Source organism: Periplaneta americana, chromosome 1 (assembly GCF_040183065.1).
Source record: "Periplaneta americana isolate PAMFEO1 chromosome 1, P.americana_PAMFEO1_priV1, whole genome shotgun sequence".
NCBI classification, from domain to species: Eukaryota; Metazoa; Arthropoda; class Insecta; order Blattodea; family Blattidae; genus Periplaneta; species Periplaneta americana.
The window spans coordinates 40,410,001-40,425,039 of NC_091117.1; positions in this window are offsets into that span (position 1 = coordinate 40,410,001).

The window sequence follows — 15,039 nt, forward strand, 5'->3', positions numbered from 1 at the left end:
TATCTATCTATCTATCTATCTATCTATCTATCTATCTATCTATCTATCTATCTATCTATCTATCTATCTATCTATCTATCTATCTATCTATCTATCTAATACATTAGGTTTCAGATACATTAGGCATTGCAGCCCAAAAGAGCAGAAGCTGTGCTCGGGCGCAGTTCAGTTCAGTTCAGTTATACAAAATATTTTACAAAACTGAAGAGTGTTCATTCAGTACAATAGCATTAATATGGAGTAAAATAAAGACAGTATGTAATACTCGTAGTCTATCTATACAAATACATAAACTACACAAGTTCATGTGTATTAAACTTTAATTTTATACTCAAAGAGCGTTCATTCAGTAGGATATCATTAATACAGAGTAAAATCACAGTCTAGTATATAGTCACGAAGCTTGAGTTGTGAGGGTGCTAGGAACAATTGACTGTGCAGGTACTATTTTGCATTGTCCGTAATGAGGCGATATTAGCGATCCTAGTGGTTAGCAACTATCTATGGATGCATATTTACTACGTATTGAGCTTCGTGACTGTATATACTAGACTGTGGGTAAAATACATACAGCATGTAATAATACGTACAAATATAGAAACTACAAAAGTACATGTGTACAAAAGTACATGTGTACAAAAGTACACATGCTTACCAAACGTCCGTGTTTAGCTGGACATATCCCTATTTTGAAGATCTGTCCTACCGTCAGTATTTATTTTTTAAGATTTGTTAAATACCTGTGTCTTTATGAAAAAGTTGCAATCAGTTCATTTTCAATAATTAAATTTCAAAATGTAATTCTGATCTGCGAATAAAGCTTTAGTTTTTTTGTCCATATATTTTATTCATAGACTGAACTCACTTCATCGGTACAATAGTGTTCCAAGTATTTTGGGATTTAAGTCATGAATAAATCATAGCAAATCATGCTTTGTTCATAAAATCGGCGCGCATAAACAGTAGCATGTTCCGCGGCACCATCAGTAACAAGAGGTCGAGCAAATTTGTTTTGTTTTTTTTTTTTTTTTTTACCTGAAAATCAGAATCAGTACAGCTGTAAACATGCGAAATTGTTCTTCCGAGTATAGTGAAGGCCACTGTTACAGTCATGTCAGCAAATTTATGGTCAGAGAAATTTAGGCCTACACGTAAAGTTTGGTAAAAAAAAAGTAGGTTGGTGTTTTAATGTATCTTTCTGTATAAATGCTAATACTAAAAGGTACTGTACTGCAATTGTATTTTTTAACTCTATTTTAATGATTTTCTTTTATTATACAGGTAATTATTTAATATAAGCCTATGCAAATTAATAAGTAATATCAGCTTTGCAGCTTAAATTTGTCTTTTGAGTTTAGTCCTAACTACAAATGTTTTCTGTCCGGCTTTTGTCCTACTTTTTGAACCAGTTTGTCATTTTTTTTTCAGTGAAGAGTATCTGGTAACCCTATGAACTACCTAGTTTAAGGTTGTGGTAACTGTTCCCTTCGGCAAACTAGGTCGGAAGCTGATGGGTAAAAGGGGCCCTTTTGCGCTGTTAGGACACCCGACCACCGGGAAATAAAATAGATGTCCCATGTCCCGGAAAACCAAGGGTAAAGACCTCAACGGCTGTAACATGGCGGAAGAGGCAACTCTCCCTACCCGAATATTTTCTCCTATTAAAATTCTTCAAAATGTTGGGGACTTGAAACATTATGAAGACGGAACAAGTATAATTGTCTAATCCCTGTTATGAGGATGATGAAATTGAAAACTTAATTTTATTAAGAAGGATTATAAACCACTTCACTGATGAATTTAGGAGCTGGGCCTTTAGAGAATGGAAATCTCCCATTCCAATAATCTTGAAATTTCTCTCCCTACAGATATTTCAGATAGGCCTACACTAAACTGTTTTATTTTCATTTTAAGACACTTTTGATGAATTTAATTTCAAATAGCTTATTTAAAATTAACGAATTAATTTTTACAGTCTTATATAGATCAGTGGAGATCAGAAGTTCCCAATTATTTTTCTTCAAAAGTCACTTAGTTTTGTTTTGCCTTTTGACGCGCACCAGAGAACAGAAATGGGCATTTAATAATTGCATAATAACCCGTGGCGCTATAGCCCTTGAATGGCCTAGACCGACCAGTCGCCTGCTCGCCTCACGCCCACATGCCAAAGCAGAGGTGGACGATCATCCAACTAGAATGGAGGTATCGTGTGGTTAGCACGATGATCCCCTCAGCCGTTATAGCTGGCTTTCGCAACTGGATTTCACTACCTATCATAGCTCCCCAAGTGCATCACGATGCTGGGTGGGCACTGGTCCATACACTGGCTGAACTTTCATGAGAAAATTTCTTCCCCCATTCCGTAACACGAGTCCTAGGCAGGTTGCCTTAGACCATGACGCTACGGCGCGGGACTTAATAATTACATACTTAAAAAATAAGTTTTATTTTGGTATAATTACAGCACTGGAAAAGTGTTTCACAGTGTCTAATATTTGAGTCGTTGAGAGCAAAAGTGGTGTAAGTAAAAATGGGTAATGAGGGTTAAAGTAAACATTCTGTAAAATACAGCGCTAAGTAGCAATTAATATTCAATTTATTTAAACTATTAGTAGTCAGTGGATAGCACGGACATATTAATTGCTACTTTGCGCTGTATTTTACAGAATTTTTATTTTAAACTTCATTACCCAATTTTGACTTACACCACTTCTGCTCTGAACGGCTCATTTATTGGGAGTAGGTCCCTAACGTCTTTTTAAAATGACTGTTAACAAACATTTTTACGTCTATTTTATATTTAATTGATTCCAGAAAGTCTAAATGAAAGAAATGAATATGATGATCATTGCAGATTTTTACCTAAAGTTGGAGGTGTAAGAGGATAATCTTAAAGCATCTTGAAAGTGCCTGACAATATATTTCTGTTTTTATTTTATATTACTCAAGCCAGAGAAGCTTTATACACAGCAGTAAAGTGATGCAACTGAAGTGTTTTACAAGTTCGAAAATCATCCACATATTTGTCCAAAAATAAGTAATATGAAAATTACTTACAAGTTCTTCTGAATCCTGAATATCGTATATTCAAATTCTAAGCTACATTAATTTAATCCAGGTAACATTGATTTTTATACTGCATAAATATTATTTATTCGCGAAGACGTTAAAATGTCTGACAAATCACTTTTGTTTTTAAACGTATTTGGAAAATTATCTAAGATATTTACTATTTTCGTATTTATGAAAAAAAAAACTAATTTCGCATAACTAAATCATCCGAAAGATTGGTTTCTTTTCTGCTTAATAATGTTTGCCTTCGAGCCATAACTCTACCTTTGACATATAGCCCGCGGTTCTATTGGGAATCGCTGGCGGAAAAAATATTAACTCTCTCCCATAGGTAAGAATCTCTCTACTCATAAACTGTGTATTAACACAAAATTCCTGCGATGACTGATTGCTCAGAAATTCAGCCTGTCATGCAGGTGGTCCGGGTTCGATCAGGCCTGGGATTTTCACTGAAAAAACCATAGTGACACCTGTGGCGAATAAGGTCACAGTTGGGGTTTTTCTCGGGGTTATCCCGCTTCCCCATATTAGGCATCTACATCATTTCGTCAACATCTCTCCATTCCGTCATTGTTAGGTACTGCAAAGAAGATGAAAGTGAAATACCCTCCCAATATAAAGTGTGAGGTACAACAATAAACTTCTCAAATACCTTAAATAAATACTTTTATGCTCGACTATGCCGAAATGTAGTAATTATACACCTGGTAGCAGCCCTTTAATGGACCTCATTAAAGTACACCTATTCATTAAAGTTCAGGTGTTCCACCAACCAGAAAATACCACTGTAGCCATATGAAAGCGCAAGTATCGATTATTCTCGGATATGCAATCGAAAGACAATAAATCACCTGTATTTGAAATAAAGTCAGTTCTGTTACTATAATAATTAGCGTTAATTGTAAATAATATTCAAATAAATTCAATTTGTCACCTCGTTTTTCAATGTCTAATTCAATTTCAAGGTTATATCAAGATTATTGTTTATTTTACTCTCTAGAATATATCAAGGTCAATGTCGACATTTGTTTCTCGGAAAAAATCAATACTTTCGCGTCTGCGCACATCTCACAATTTACGAGGTATTGCACAAGGTCAGTTCCGCTCCTCAGTCAGAAAAGAATAACATGAATACTTATTAATAATTTCAAGTTAGAAATATGGTCGAGCATAAAAACTCGTATGAAACTTGCCTGTAACGGTAATTAAGACGCTCGTATGAAAATTATGAAACTCGCTTGCGCTCGTTTCATAAACATACTCGCGTCTTAATTACTACCATTATAGGCTCGTTGCATAATGTACTATTATAAATCTCCTCGAAAGAGTTTCGATTATATTCGTCGTGCATCTCTTCTCCTGTAAGAGATGTCATGAAACAATAACACAATGTACCAGGTTTAATAAAAATTGGTTCAGGAATAAAGAAGATGCAACAAGACAATCACACAGATATATGAGCTAACACGAGAGTTGCCTTCTGCCCGGTAGACATGATTAGCCTAAACTAATTTAAAAATAACTCATAAAAATATTATGCAGACCCAACATTAGCGTAAGAACAAAAACATCCATACCACCATTCCAGTAGCGGAAACATGGACATAAATTTTACTATATAGTAACTATGTTGTAAGCGAATGAAACACATACTACGAAAAAAAATTACAAATGCATCCGTTATTAAAATAATTGCAGTTGCGTGTACTACTAGCATATGCAGTTGAATTCACTAGAGATAGTAAATAATGTAATTGAACAAGATAATTCTATTTCCCGTAGTAGTGTAGTCTGTCAGTTGACAACAAACTCTTGAAAAAGATTGACTTAGTATTGTCGGAAATAATCTTTGACATCCATCGTATTTATAAGAGCAAGGGCTTGTAATGGATTTTTTACTGGTGTTAGATAGAAGTAGGGAGGCCGAGACATAGATGGGAAGATAATATTAAAATGAATTTGAGGGAGGTGGGATATGATGATAGAGAATGGATTAATTTTGCTCAGGATAGGGAGCAATGGCGGGCTTATGTGAGGGCGGCAATGAACCTCCGGGTTTCTTAAAAGCCAGTAAGTAAGTAAGTAAGTTAGATAGAAGTAGGGATCCCAGATTTCAGTGACGAAGCCCCTAAGAGGTTTTTGAGACTTAGTCTACTCAAAAATTTTGAGTTATTATACCTAGCAACAACAGGCCTGTAAGTTCATAAGAACGATGTGTCGTAACACTCCGATCCTTCCATATTCTCCTGAGTTCATTTTGAGTTATTATACCTAGCAACAACAGGCCTGTAAGTTCATAAGAACGATGTGTCGTAACACTCCGATCCTTCCATATTCTCCTGAGTTCATTTTGAGTTATTATACCTAGCAACAACAGGCCTGTAAGTTCATAAGAACGATGTGTCGTAACACTCCGATCCTTCCATATTCTCCTGAGTTCTGAGAGTATAATATATTATACCATACTTCATACATGATTATTATATAAGATGTATGTGCACAGACTCCAAATCTAATATAATATACCTGCATTTGTGCCCTAACTGTAACCTGCAATTTTTTTTTTTCAGTATTTTTCCTCATTTCAGTGACTTTTTTTGAAGTGTTGATATTACTAGGTATATTGAACTTTAAAAATAAAACAACAAAACTGTCTCAGGACTCGGGAGGATATAGTAAGTTCACTGTTGGCAGTCATTCCAGGATGGAGAGTTCAGTGCGAGGCTTGTGGCAAAAGCCTCTGCTATAACGGCTACGACCTTGACTCGCGTGAGGGGAACCGGAGAGGGGGTATCGATTTACTACAGCTCAGTGCGAAATGCGGTTAGCCTCTCCGTCACGCTATATTGGTGTTCTGTGAATGCGCTTCGTTGTTGAGTGTTAGTTTAATCAATACTGCATGCGTGTGTGTGTTATATATTAATTTTGTGTAAAATAGCCCTTACTGAGAGGACATTGAGGTCATTATTTGTGGAATTAAAAGAGAAGCTGTTTTCATGTTGGACGCATGAAACAAAATGTGCTTACAAAATAGGAAATCGACACAACATTTACAAATTAAAATGGCAAATGGAGAAAGACAAAATAGAAATTTTCAATTTTCATGACAGGTCTATAAGAAATATCCTTGGCTAACAAGGTGCTCTAAGACAAATAAGTTATATTATTATACCTGTATTCTGTTTGGGGTGAAAATGAGTGATCATCATATTTTTGTGAGAGACTTTCCTGCCTTCTTACTGTATTTTTATTTGCACTGTCCAGCTTTTTGGTTTTTTCTTCTGTTGCAAACACTTTCAAAGGGATGTAATCATAAAAAAAGAATCATTGATGAGAGACTTGGCTGCAGAAAGTATATCCTTTGGCGTACTGTAGATTCTTTCACATTGTCCCAATTCAAATCTTCGAGGCATTTAAGACAGCTCCAGTTTATTTTTCTGAATCATTCTAGAAGCGGTTCCTATGAAGGAAATAAATGGATCTTTCAATGTTTAACATAGCTTTTGAAAATATTACAAGCTGTTGTTGTTTAGCCAACTTTCCGAAGACAGGTTTGAACCTCAAAGTGACATCAATAAGGCATTACTCATGAGGCAACTAAGCTAGGAGGTAATGAGTAGAGTGGTAGGGTGGCCAGTTCTTTTCCTCCTCCATTGCATACATCGCTGACTAGTTAGATATTACACTAGTCAGACTTCAGATGCATACAAACAATTGTTCTTCCTCTGGCACATATCGTCAAGTGAGATGTAATGCCTAATAATTAATATATGTACATATCAGCCAGAACCTCAATCAGAGGTATACAAGCTGTCATTGTAAGAAGATAATACAGGCAAAATATTCTCTCTCTTCTCAAAAACTCTTTTGATGATAGATGAATTTTTTTTTTTTTTTTTTTTTTTTTTTGGAGAGGCCTCGAGAGTAGCGGGAACTTTAAAATTACACATCTAGCTTCTTTCGTGAAAACGGGACATTTAGCGTTCGGGTTGGATTCTGTTGGGATACGAGGACAAAATTCCTAAAAACGGGACGTCTTGGATGCCTAATAGGAGTCAATTTAATATGAGAAATGCATATCACTTCATATTATGCAATTTATGCAAATGTGATATTGTTTGAAAATCTTGCTTTGGTCAGCAATTTTACACACATTTTAGTGTACATATTGTTGAATATTTTATGTGTAAATATTTTACAGATAAACTATCCTATTTATATAAGGAAATGAATATCAATCGACATTCGTTTTATATAAACTTCAGGTTTGTTATGAAAGCGACTGTGTTTTCTAGTAATGTTATTGGAAAAATAGTAATAATATTATTGCTTGATGTTTATACAAGTCTTCCTACACTACACTTTGTATTTATTCTGTTTATACGACGTATAAAGGATAAGGAATGTAATGATGAAAAAAATTCAATTTCCGTATTTCCACGAAATTAGGCGTTTTCAGGATCCAATATCAAAGAGAGGTTTTCGTCACGAACCTGTCTGTACAGCGATATATTTTGTATTACTGAACAGGTTTCGTTTATGTTCATTATCTGCGAGTCAGTTCCAATGCAAATGTTGCACATTAAAACATCTCCATGGCGCAACAACCGCACAAGGGGCCAGGACCAAGCCGAGTACCATCTAGTAATCAAATTCGTAATTTCCAGACGGAATAGAGGTGCTGCAAGTCGTTACAAATCTTATCAGTCAGCTTTTCTTCAATCGGAATTTCTCATTTATCAAGGTTCGCCTATTTTCGGATCGCGAGGTCGGGCGGGTACTGTTCCAGACCCTACACTCTTTTTTTTTACTTGGTTATATAACGACGCTATATGAACTACTAGGTTATTTTACGTCGATGGGATCCGTGATAGCGAGATGGTATTTGTCGACATGCGGCCGAGGATGTTCCAAATATTACCTGGCATTAGCCCTACAGTTGAGGAAAACCTCCGAAAAAACCCATCCAGGTAATCAAACCAAGCAGGGATCGAATCCGCGCCCGAGCGCAACTCTGGATTGGCAGTCAAGCGCCTTTACCGACTGAGCTACGCCGGGGGCTCATTACACTGTTAAAAATTTACAGAGTATAGCAGGGAATCGAACTCAGGATCTGTTGGTTCATAGTCAGACTACTACACAAAGGAGGTGATAAAATGAAATGTCATTTTTGCTAAAATACTAACAAGTATTTATTTGAAAACTAGCTTTAATTAGACCTATAAAACTACTGGAGATAAAATCTACAGGAACGATTTTTTTTTCACAACTTCTCAAACATACGATAAAGTTGTGAATTAAATTATTTACACAGTATGTTTACAATACATTTTTGACAGAAAAATCACTTGCGTCCATCAAAACTTTAAAATAACTAACTGCTACATAAATTCGGTCCCCCCCCCCCCCAGATATGTAAATTTATTTAAGTACCAGATCGCAAAATGGACCCCTGCCTTCTGCAAGATGTATGTAATATTGTACGTACATGATTCAGTATAAGAAAAAACATAATTTATATTGAAACATTTTCACCAAGAGTGAAGTGTTTTACAAGAAATGTTCTGTTTATAAGTATGAATAAGGGTGTAATTGTTTGTCTTAATTGAACTGTTATATCAGTGAAGCGTGGTGAGTCAGTGAAGTTATGGTTTACAGTGCAGTGAAAATTTATAGCGTCAATGAAATGTGTTCTATAGTGTCAGTGAAATGTGTTCTATAGTGTCAGTGAAATGTGTTATATAGTGTCAGTGAAATGTGTTCTATAGTGTCAGTGAAATGTGTTCTATAGTGTCAGTGAAATGTGTTCTATAGTGTCAGTGAAATGTGTTCTAAGGTGCCAGTGAAATGTGTTCTAAAGTGTCAGTGAAATGTGTCATATAGTGTCAGTGAAATGTGTTCTAAAGTGTCAGTGAAATGTGTCACAGTGCCAATACAGTGAGTGAGATGAGAGTAAAGTCCTAGATCATATATGTAACCAGAGAGGTTACAGTCTTTGACGTTAACAACTTTTGTCAGGTTTACTACGCTGCCATCTGGTTGTTACATAAGGAGTCACGTCATAATTCCCATTTGAATTGCATTAGCGACTGTACTGCCATCTCGTGTTCGTTTACGGCGGACGGGTGGCGATCCTGGCGGTTGTTCTCTTCAAGGTGCTGCCGATTTTAACATAGCGATGAGTTATCTGTTACATAAAATATATGATCTAGGGCAGTGGTCGTCAGCACTCGCTGAAATGTGCAAAAGGGTACGCTGTGCTGTCCCATGTGCACTGTCGTGCAACAGGGAGAGATAGAGAGCATACTCGCTAGCAGCTACGAGAGCACTATAGTGCACTGCGTTTTCCGCGGGTAAGAGAGACCAGCCCCAGCGTGCTCTGTGCTGACGACCTCTGATCTAGGGTAAAATGAAAGATTATTATCAGTATCAATGTGAAACTTACGTAGGGCCTATACATATGTAGGTTGTAATGTAAAATTAGGGTCACTTATAATTAGGTTATTTTATGCATTATTATTAATTGTAATTATTGTGTATAATTGTATTGTGTATATAACTGAATTGTGTATCGAATTGTATTGTGCATTGTATAATTATTGTATTGTAGATTGTAATTTTATTGTGTATTGTTTATATTGTATCACTGCCACTGGATTCTTACCCACTGCAGTGTAAATAAGTACATACATAACAGGTAAAATTAATCGGCACACTTGTAAAAAGTTTATAACTTGTAGACTTACATAAAAAATCGGGACAAAAGCCTATTTATTAAAAAAAAGTCGGGATAGGTTTCTGAAGGCTCCAAACGGGATAATCCCGATTAATCGGGACGTATGGTCACCCTGGATATAACACAATTTCACTATAATGACGCAATTTCAGAGGTTACTAGAACTTCGTTATACAGGTATTTCACTGTATATATTTATACGATGAATGCTAGCTGATGACGTCAGAGCTATAGATAACTTACCCCTCTAACACTCTCCCTTGCAGTCACTTGTGCGGCCTTATCATTCCGCGAATAATGGTTCGATATTTACTGTTGAGACTTGTAGTTAACAAGATCGGAGAATGGGAGATTTTCTCGGAATTCTTAAAAGGTCAAGTTAATCAGCCCAAGAGGGGATCGAACCCACACCCAACCGCAGCCACGGATCATCAGGCATACTCGCCTACAGTCCGAGTCATACTGGTGACTTTGAAGCAGGTGGTAGTGAACCAAATGATAAAGTAAGTTCTTTGCATAAGAACTCAGAGTTTCGAATGTGCAAGGTACGAAGGTAGCAGACGGCGAAGTTTACGTCCACTGTTATTGGTCCAGTGGGAGAACTTAAAACATACGTTTCCTGCCAAATGGATACTGCACGATAAAACTTTAAGAAGTCATTCTGTAGATCGACTGCAACGAATGTACATGTTGACGTCACATGCTTTAAAAGAGCTCAGTAATGATTTCTTTTCATTTTACTTCTAGTTCTGGAGAAAGCTTCTCATGCTTCATTCTTTTACTACTGCCTAGTCCTCAGATTTCAATATAGGTGACGTAGCCTATGCACTAAGAATGTATAGCTGAGTACTATTGTACAGTTATCAACAGTAATCTCACTAGAGGTTTTGATTTATCTAGAGAAAATCAAAACTCGAGTGGGATTTAATTGACTATTACACGACTGGTCCACACCTGTGGAGTAACGGTCAGCGCGTCTGGCCGCGAAACCAGGTGGCCCGGGTTGGATTCCCGGTCGGGACAATTTATCTCGTTGAGGTTTTTTCCGGGGTTTTCCCTCAACCCAATATGAGCAAATGCTGGGTAACTTTCGGTGTTGGACCCCGGACTCATTTCACCGGCATGATCACCTTCATCTCATTCAGACGCTAAATAACCTAAGATGTTGATAAAGCGTCGTAAAATAACCTACTGAAATAAAATAAAAAATTATACGATTAGAAGAAAGTGTATAAAGAATAGAAGTAACGAAGTACTCCAATACAATAAAATATTAATTGACTTACGAAAATACAAAACTGTCATCAAATTTGTACCATCTCAACATTATAAATATTACGCTAGTAGATGGCAGTAATGTGTTATGAATAGCTATTTTCTTATCAGTTGTGCCAACTATGGAATCTTCATTGAGCTCTGTGGACGGTTACTGGTCAAGAAGGCTTTGTTGATTAAGTTTCATTTTTATTAAAACAGTTGCATTCCACTTCAATTATCCCGATCCCAGTAATCAACGTCACTTGACAGATGATTTTCAATAAATATTAATATTAAACAATCTCTGATACGTGACTATCCATAATATCATATAGCAGAAGCTATAACATAACATAAATAATACAAACAAGTGTTCGAAAAGTTTTAATTAGGGATGATGAAATAAACAAGAAAAGGTTTACTTAAGGACGATGAAATAAAAAATAAACATGAATAATTTTAAAAGGAACAATTATTGAAAGTAAAATTTTTAAATTTGAATGTTTTACTGGTTGGTGGTTCAGTTGATGTTATATTGGACGTGTGCGTAAAAGTAGTAAACTCGGTGATGTACATGGTGTATCCCTCAACTTATTCAGGATTTTCGAATGGTGCTCTTCATTTATTTGTAAATAGGGTTTCAGAGAAGATGCTAGTTATGACCAGTGATCTTTATTAATTCTTGTTCTTGAATGCCAATGCGAGTCATATTTGAAACTACTGTGCATCGACTGGTTTGTAATTTTCTGTTTTTTGACGTCCAGATTAATGCAGTTTGAAATGTTGTCAAACAAAGAAACAAATGCTAGGGTAGTGATAAAAACAAACAAATGCTAGGGAAGCGAGAAAATTAAACAAATGCTAGGGACGCGATAAAATTGTGCGATAAGCAGCCATGATTGTTTGAAAGACGTCCTTTCGTACCGTTTTATTGGTCAAAAGTAGTGTGACGTAGTATAAGTGTAATAGTAAAAAAAAGAAAAAAAAAAGTGGCCGCACTCGTGAACAGCGAAAATTTTCTAAGTCCACTTCGGGTCACAGCGATGTTACACGATGCATGTGCTTGTAGAAGCAGTTCCGGAACTACGAAAGTATTCCACATCTGCGTCTCGTAGAGAAATGGTAGAGTGCTCGCTTAATGATTAGAAGGTTGTGAGTTCGGCCGTTGTTCAAGTTTTCATTTTAATTTTTAATCGTTCTTTAGCGATATAAACAATATTCAAATTATCATTTATATTTTGTTATATTTTTTATCGATATAAATAATATTAAAGTTATTTATATTTTGTTATCCTTTTAGCGATATAAATAAAATTCACGTTAAAATTTTTTGTATTCTGTTATCGTTCTTTAGCGATATAAATAATATTCAAGTCATCATTTGTATTCTGTTATCGTTCTGAACAATACTCACGTTATTTATATTCTGTTATCGTTCTTTAGCGATATAAATAATATTCAAGTTGTCATTTATATTGTTTTCGTTCTTGAGCGTTATAAATAATATTCGAGTTATTTACATTCTGTTATTGTTCTTTCGCGATATAAATAATCTGTATTTATGTAAGTTATTATTATAATATAAATAACCGTTTTTCTTTGTAAATAATACTGGTGTTAGTTTTTCTTTTTATATTATTACATTATACTATCTTGAAACACAATAAAATGAAAAGGAGTGACGAAGAATTGAACCTGAGACGTTGACATCTAAATTCCTACTTTCTTCCGACTAAGCTACGAGGGCAGAAGTATAGTAATATTTGCGGAAAAATTGGCCTAATCCCCCTCCAAGATTTTCTGATGATTTGTAGAAGCTAGTTCAGGATGCGGGGGGCAAAGGCTCATTGGGATTTCCCAGTTTCTGGTCGGATCAAAAATTCTGACAGAACTAATATTTAACCCTTGCGGTGAATTTCGGTGAAGTCCGGAGGGCCAAATTAGTCAAATCCACTCTTCTCATCTCCACGCTTGGGCCCCCTGGGATCTAATAAGATGCGAAAGAGACAGTGGTGTGAGGAAAGCAACGGAAAGTTACCGCATTTATCCTTCCCAAGAAAAACTGCAAGCATGAGCAAAGGAAGCATTTAACAGAAAAAGGAGCAATTTCTGCGGCCTTCTGGAAAAAGATCTAAGGAAGAGACTAGTGAAGTGCTTTGTATGGAGTGTGGCATTGTATGGGGAAGAAACATTACGACGAAATGAAGAGAAATGAATAGAAGCATTTGAAATGTGGATGTGGAGAAGAACGGAGCGTGTGAAGTGGGCAGACAGAATAAGAAATGAAGTTGTGTTGGAAAAAGTGGATGAAGAAAGAATGATGCTGAAACTGATTAGAAAAATAAAAAGGAATTGGTTGGGTCTCTGGTTGAAAAGAATAATAGATGACATTAAGATATGTGGATCATATGCGGAAACTAAGAGGAAGGCAGAAAATAGGAAAGATTGGAGAATGCTGGGTTTCCAGTGAAAGACCTGCCAACGGACAGAACACTTATGTATGTCCAGGATTCCTGGAATGTCGTGTTTGAGAACAGTCGCTATTTGCAAAGACTAGTCAATTTCATGCCCACTCGACTGCAAGATGTGATCGAGATATAGGGAAGATAGACTAAATAATTGAATCGTGGCTCTTTGTTTTGTTTTTTTGAACGCTTAATTGTTTGAATGTTCTAAGGTAGACGCCAGTAAGTTTGTTTTATTTATCTCACGAAAGATATTTTTGTTGAGAATAAAATATTTTTTCTTTCTATTTGCAGCCATAATGTCATAATAAATAATGATGAAATCATGGCATAATATAGTCATGAATCTTGGTCGTGTATTACAGGCGCTATATTCGGTATGGTGAAGTTCGATATTCGTCGATGTTCTCTCTATAGAGGCAGCCTATCATGTTATTAACTCACTCCGTGTGGTTAGGTGCCATCACGCAACCCGATGTTACTGCCTCAATTGCCGCGTATTAGCTGGTGGCTCAGGTTGCTTCGCGTGCTTGCTTTGCTACCAAAAGAACGAAACCGCGAGGCAAACGACAAGCGAGGCTGTCGCGGATTTATATCTACAAATATAGGAGACATAACCTCCCTCTATATGTAGGCCTCCGTGATCTCTAATAGAGATAACTCTTTGTTTTTGGGGGGGAGGGGAGGATAGATACGTATTGTATAATTCTTGCAGAAAATACACATATGTTAAATATATTTCTTTATATTTCAAGAGTCTGCTTCTTAATTTATTATCCTGGATAAGAGTACATCTAAATGACTTATTGTATCTGCCCTAATATTTCCTCTTGTCTCTCAGAAATCCCTTCTCTCAAGACACGTCGTTATGCAGTGGCATATCCTATCACTTTCTAGACTTTACTCCATACTGAACTTAGTACTTTTTTTTTCATTTCATTTTTATTTAATACTATACACTTGAGCTACATTAGGCATTGCAGCCCGAAAGAGCAGAAGCTCGTGCTCGGGCGCAGTTCAGATCAGTTATACAAAATATATCACAAAATTAAGAGAGTTCATTGAGCACAATAACATTAATAAGTGGTAAAATACATACAGCATGTAATAATAGGGTCTATATACAAATAGAAAATACAAAAGCACATGAATATTAGAGTATCAATTTTTAACTCAATTATCTTAAACAATTAAATAATTAATCTGATTTGTTTCTTAAATCTATGTGTGTTAAGTGTACTTAGCTCAGGGTAAGCTCTAATTAATGTATTATATATTTTGGGTCCAAAATTTCTGCTGTGTTTTAATCCAGCAGTTGTGTGGCATTTGGAAGTATTTAGAAAGAAACTGTAGTTTTGTCTCGTATGGTATTCATGAGGATCAAATTTAAATTTATCGTGGTTTTTATGGAAGTAAATCAGCAATGTTTGTTTATAAATTTATTCTAGAGCTTTATTCCATACATTTCGATTGCAGCCCTCTCAACTCGAACAAGAATATCACATGCCG